General features: G+C 35.9%; 1 protein-coding gene across 2 annotated transcripts in view; it reads left to right on the top strand.

Annotated features, from left to right (window-relative positions):
- TM2D1 (TM2 domain containing 1) overlaps window positions 1-4329 on the top strand; it is a 40624-nt gene extending 36295 nt beyond the window's left edge. The window contains exons 7-8 of one of the 2 annotated variants that reach the window (XR_010730446.1): window positions 1517-1556; window positions 1644-4329. The gene's annotated coding sequence lies outside the window, so the exon portion shown is untranslated. The remainder of the gene's footprint in view (window positions 1-1516; window positions 1557-1643) is intronic. The other variant, XM_066269042.1, reaches the window with a different exon arrangement.
- The last annotated feature ends 1671 nt before the right edge of the window (window positions 4330-6000 follow it).

The following is a 6000-nucleotide window of genomic DNA, read 5'->3' on the forward strand; positions in this document are numbered from 1 at the left end:
GAACTTGAGAAGCATAGGAAAATGAAGATAACCTTTAGTGTTGTAAACCTGTCCTTTTGCTTCTCAGGAAACACGGTGTGCATATGCCTGAAATATCTCCAGTCTTTGTAAAGTATTTGTGTTGCTCATTGCTCCTGTAGTTCTCAATTCAGATTTTTTTCCTTACAGTGAATATAGTTAGAGGACAAAATTCACAAGAAAAAAATAACACCAAACAAAAAGAGTCTATAGTATTATATAATGGTTATGATGAAAGTATAGGTTGTAGATAGTTCAATAAAGCATATCTTTCCTGCTGTCTCTAGTTCAATAAAGCATATCTTTTCTGCTGTTTCTCTCTCGTAGGATCAATATAATCTATAAACCTCTTTCTTTTCTTTTTCCCTAAACCGGGAAGTTGATAGAGTCTCAAACCTGAACTCCTATTAGTACTTATTCTAACCTAAAATTTGGCTCTTATGAAAATTATTAATTGGCCTCAGCTTGAAATAGACGATACGCTTGGAGAAGTCAGAAATACCATTAGTCTTCTTGATTTCAACGCTGGTTCTCTAGGACTCTGCTACTATAAGGTTTTTATCTCCATGTGTATTTTAATAAGTAATCTTCCAGTAATGCTAGATTTTTCTCAGGGAAACAATTTCCTGGTATAATCATTCTCTGTACTGGAGAAGTGCTCTATATAATGTAGAGGGTGCAGGGTACTTCTTACGTGATTGTTCACTTTGAACTTGCTAGCAGCTTTCAGAGACAGAGGGAAGACAGGAAGACAGGCTAGATGTTTGGGCTACAGTCATAGTCCTAGGGTTTTCAATTTGCTCTATCTCAGACAGTGCTTCTAGAAGCCAGTAGGGGAATACACATTTATTTTCTACGTTGTATATAAATAGGATGTGAAGTATAATTTTGCCCTTAAGGTTTTTTTTCTTTTCTCAGTAAAATTATGGAATATACTTTATAGATATTATCATAAGTTTGAGCAGAACCTTCTAAGATCTAAGGAATTTATTCAACTGATTGTCCAAAAAATGTTTAAATATTTTTTTATAAACTATAAGAGTTCTTGGGTTTAAAATTGAAATGAAACTTAGAGATCTATCTGCTTCTCTTTATCAGGGAACAAATTGAGACTAAAACACAATCCGTGTGAAACTGAAACTGGCATCTAGATCCCTGAGTACATTGGTTGTTCTCCACCGCCCCCCCCCCCCGTTATATCATTATATATTAAGCATCTTCATTTTGGAAATTATTACTTTTACTTTATGACAAGGGTTGAGTAGTTTCACATAACTTTTTCATTCTGTAAATTGTGTCCCATTCAAAAGTATATACATTGTTTTTAAACCATAATGTGTAAAAATTAAGCAAATGTAATTTAAAAAGCAATTCCATTCTCTATAGCCTGTTATGTAAACATTAATTGGGATTCTGGGTTCAAATTTGAAATTTAAAAATCAAAATGCCCAATGAAAAGGCAAATCGGTGTGTTGACATTTATATTCTTTCTTTACAGCATGTATAGAAGGGCTCCAAGAGTAAGAAAAATGGCTTAGGTAAATGAAGCATTAAAATGTGCATCTACATTAACCTCATTGGACTCGTAAAATACTGTTTTAATATATATTTTTTTTCTGTTTTAGGATGTGGACGTTGTTGATTTTCATAGTGACCTCTCAGTTTGTGGATTTTCAGATTTTCCTTTTTCTTTCTTGACATACCATTTTATGGATTCTGTACCATTTTTTGTTGTTGATGTTTTTGTTTTTTTTTAGTTGAGAGCATTTTATTCAAGATGTATTTAATAGGACTTTGAGAGCTTTATAATAATAGTTTTTCTTAAGCTACTGTCTCTGTGAGATAGCTTGTTACCCCAATATTCTTTCATATCTTTTCCAAAGGCAAGTTGACACTTGTGACTTTTGCTTCTGAAAAATTAAACTATGACTTACTTACATTTTTTAGTGCTTTATTTTTAAGAAACCTTACATGTTGAATGTAGCTGTCTTCTGCATTTTGATCTTTCAAAGCAGTTAATCCATGGTGTGAACAAATAGCATTTATATTGCCTGGGGTGCAGTCTAATATATGACAACCCACCTGGTTCTGTGTAGCTTTCAGATCTGTCTTTGCCTTGGTATCCAAGGAGCGAGAGATCGTCAGGGAGTCTGAAACGTTGAGGCACCATGGGTACTTCTGGCATTGATTCAGGCCTCTGAAGTGTGAACGTTTTCCATTTTGCTTTGGGAGAGATGCACTAGCTTTTCAAAGACCAGATGCTGACTCATCTAGCTCAGAGCAGTTACATTTGAAGTTGGACAGACAAGGTGGGAACACTGAACTAATGCCTTCCATCTGTTAGCACTGCCGGGCAGGCGCTGGACCAGTGCCTGACGTGATGCGCAGTGTCTGAGGAAGCAGCGCCCGGATAGGAGCGCTGGCTTTTCTCACAGTGTTTTAGAAGGATTTTAAGAAGATACATGAAATGTTAAGTCCCTCTAATTCAATTGTGCTCTTTCTTTTAACAGGCATGCCAATTCAAAATTAGTGGGCTGTGCTTAGAAGTAAAAACCATAATTTTTTATCACTCATTTTACTCAAAAGAATACAGTTAGCTTCATAATATGTCATTCGAAGAGTCTCCATTGGTGAGAGATTATTGATATAGAAAGTGAATTTGGGTTGACTCCTAATATACATCAGGAATGGTCTCTTTGATTTCCTCATTAACTAAAATACTGAGTGTCTGCCATTTGGGAGGCACTGTTCTAGATTTGGGACACAGCAGTGAATAAGACACAACACTGCCCTTAAGGAGTTTATCTTTCCTTGAGATCTGCTCCTTCACAGTAACAATATTTTGGCTATATACAGTTAAGCCAGCTGGTAGCTGCCCATTTCCTACTGTTTCCTAGATTCCTTTGGTAGCAAACAGTGCTTTGAAGTTTCTTCAGGACCACCTAAGCCCAGATTTTAAAAGTCTTTACATTTTCATAGCTATGTAAGTTCAGTTACGTAAGAAATACTTGCAGTCAAATCCTAAAACAGAAAGTTGATTCTTGCATAATTGTTAGTTACTAGCGGGGCCAGGTGGGCGGTCTGTTTCAAAGCAGGTGCTTCTCCAGCTGTAGTGCTCTGGGTGGTAGAGAAAGTCTAGAAATGAAATTTCTTCACAGTACACTCTTAAACCTTTAAACTTTATTTTCATGTAATATCCTAAATTTATGTGACAAGAACACTTATTTCAGTCTAATATATGTAATTCTTTAACATGGTTTTCCTCCTGTCTTATTTATTTTTATGTGAGTGAATTTAATGCTTCTGAAGTTCTTTTTTTTTAACTTTTATGAAACTGTTTTATTTGGCTACTTGTTAGTGTGCGTATGAATTATATGTTAAGGCCACCGTATGAGATGTTTTTATATGATGACTCTGCTTTTAAGCAGTGGCCATCTGTGAGATAGATTAGCTCAGTTGTTACTCCTAAACCCTCTAGGGTGGGATAGAATGGATTCTTTCAAGTCTGTTTCTATAGACACTAAAGACCCAAATAGTACGACGTTAGCCCAAAAGGATTATTTCCATTTCCAGAAGTACCTCCTCACTGAGGAAGATTTACATACATTATTAAACTAAAGGACCTCTTTAAGACTTCATAGATTCTATCTATGGCCAGCATTTGTTTATAGGACCACTAGGACTATAAAAAAATATTAGTTTGTGGTTATGTTTTTGTTTTGTTTTACAAAAGACATTCTATATCTTTTCCCATTGTCTTAATCTAGTTGTTTAAGGCTAAGTTGAGTATTGTAAGACTGATAGGCAGCTAGGAAGCTAAAATAGATCTAATAGCACAAAAGTAGCAAGAAGGAAAATTAGTTCTAAAACAGTACAAGTCTAAGATGTTGGTTCCTATCAAACACCTTAAATGTAGATATTCCTCAGGCTCTGGCACCTTCTTTCTTCCTTTCAGTAAATGAACATCCATTTTGCATTTTCTTATGTGTAAAATTTGAGCTTAATACAGAACATTTGGGAAAACAGTGCAAAGAAAAAAACGCTGTTCAAAGCTCAGAGATAGCAATGTTAATATTTTTATGTATGTCTTAGTACTTTTTTCATGCATGTATATACATTTTTCTCCACAAAAATGATATGCATACTGTTTCATAGCCTGCTTCACATTGTAAAGGTTTTCTTATTTCAGTAAATTTTTTTCACAAAATCATTTTAAATGCCTGCAGAGTATTACATGTCTGTATCATAACGTATTTATGTTAGTCCTTATTGTTTGGTGTGTAAGTTACTTCAATAAATAAACAACATGCATTCCTGGGTTTTCTTCCTAGAATTGTCATTCTTAGGCAAAAAGTGATCACATACTAAAGTTTTTTTTTGGAACATAGAGACAGTCTCAGTTAACCAGGGTAATGGAGAAAGAATGAAGTCAGAGACCCCATACCCACGTTCAAACAAAACCACACATGCCTTGTTCAGATGAACTGTAGATAGGACCCTGCAGTGGCCTGTAGCTACCGCTCACTCTGCAGTCAGGGTGTGCTTATTCGTGCTGACTGCTGCCCCTCATATCCAGAGGCTGGAGAGAAAACTTAGAACAGGGTAGCAGCTACAGAGAGGGTGCTGATTATGAGTATTGGGAAACGATAACAAAGTCTTAGTGTGGCACAAGAGGTCAAGCATTTGACCGAGTTACCTAATTGCCCTCCAGAAAGTTTCATGAAAAGAGAATCGTTTCAAGGAGTAAGTAAGAAGATCATACACAATGATCTTTTTTGTCCCTTGCTGAGAGGGCGAGGAAGGTTGGTAAATTTGGAAAATGAGAAAAGTTACTAATTAGGAATGAGTAAAAGAATTCTGAACAGCACAGAGTATACAATTGAGTCCTGGAATAATGCATTTGTAGTTAATCAGCATGGCAAGAGCTATTCATATCTATGTCTTTTTAAATAGAGCCTAATATTTTAATTCTTAGTGTAGCAATGCCGTTAAAGCTAGCCATTGCCTAATGGAGGAAGAATGTTATTTACTGTCCTAGAAAATAGATATTTTCAAAAATAAAAAATTATGGCTTAATCTCTTAAAATTTTAAGATTTAACTTATTAAAAATTTCTTTTACTGCTCCCATGTGCAAGATATTAACGCTAATCTCATACCTTAAATGATTTAATCCTCAACATTTCTTTAGGGTCTTAAAGAAATGTTGAGGATTTAGGGTCCCCACTTTACAGGTAAGTAAATTGTGTCCAATAACAATTAAATGACTTACCCAGTGTCATGAAATAAGTGGTGAAGCCAGGATTTAAACCCAGGTCTGTTAATTGCTATCTTGCCTGCAATATGATAGTTACAACCATCTACTTCTATGAAATATACTGCTAAAATTATGTAATAAGAGACTTCTTTTGTGTGTGTGTGTGAGTGTGTGACAGAGACAGAGGGACAAACAGGAAGGGAGAGAGATGAGAAGCATCAATTCTTCGTTGCGGCACCTTAGTTGTTCATTGATTGCTTTCTCATATGTGCCTTGACTGGGGGGTGGGGGGCTACAGCAGACCGAGTGACCGCTTGGCCCAGCCAGCAACCTTGGGTTCGAGCTGGTGAGCCTTGCTCAAACCAGATGAGCCCATGCTCAAGCTGGCAACCTTGGGGTTTCAAACCTGGATCTTCTTCCCAGTCTGACACTCTATCCACTGACTACGCCACTGCCTGCCTGGTCAGGCTATAATAAGAGACTTCTTAATATGTTTTTTAGTGTTTTTAGTAAAGATGGAATTATCTGCCTATATTGAGTCTTTTTACTTAAGGTAGTTTGGTGGTTAAAAAAATAATATTTTTAAACTCAGTTTTATATCATGCAAATGCTAAAGTGGTTTATGAACATTAAAAATAAGATTACTATAGAGCTGTGATTATTGTCAAAAACCCAAAGATCTTTCTGCTGCCATTGCCTCATCTGACATTTGTAGCACTTTCTGGAC

The sequence above is a fragment of the Saccopteryx bilineata genome, chromosome 3, assembly GCF_036850765.1.
Source record: "Saccopteryx bilineata isolate mSacBil1 chromosome 3, mSacBil1_pri_phased_curated, whole genome shotgun sequence".
NCBI classification, from domain to species: Eukaryota; Metazoa; Chordata; class Mammalia; order Chiroptera; family Emballonuridae; genus Saccopteryx; species Saccopteryx bilineata.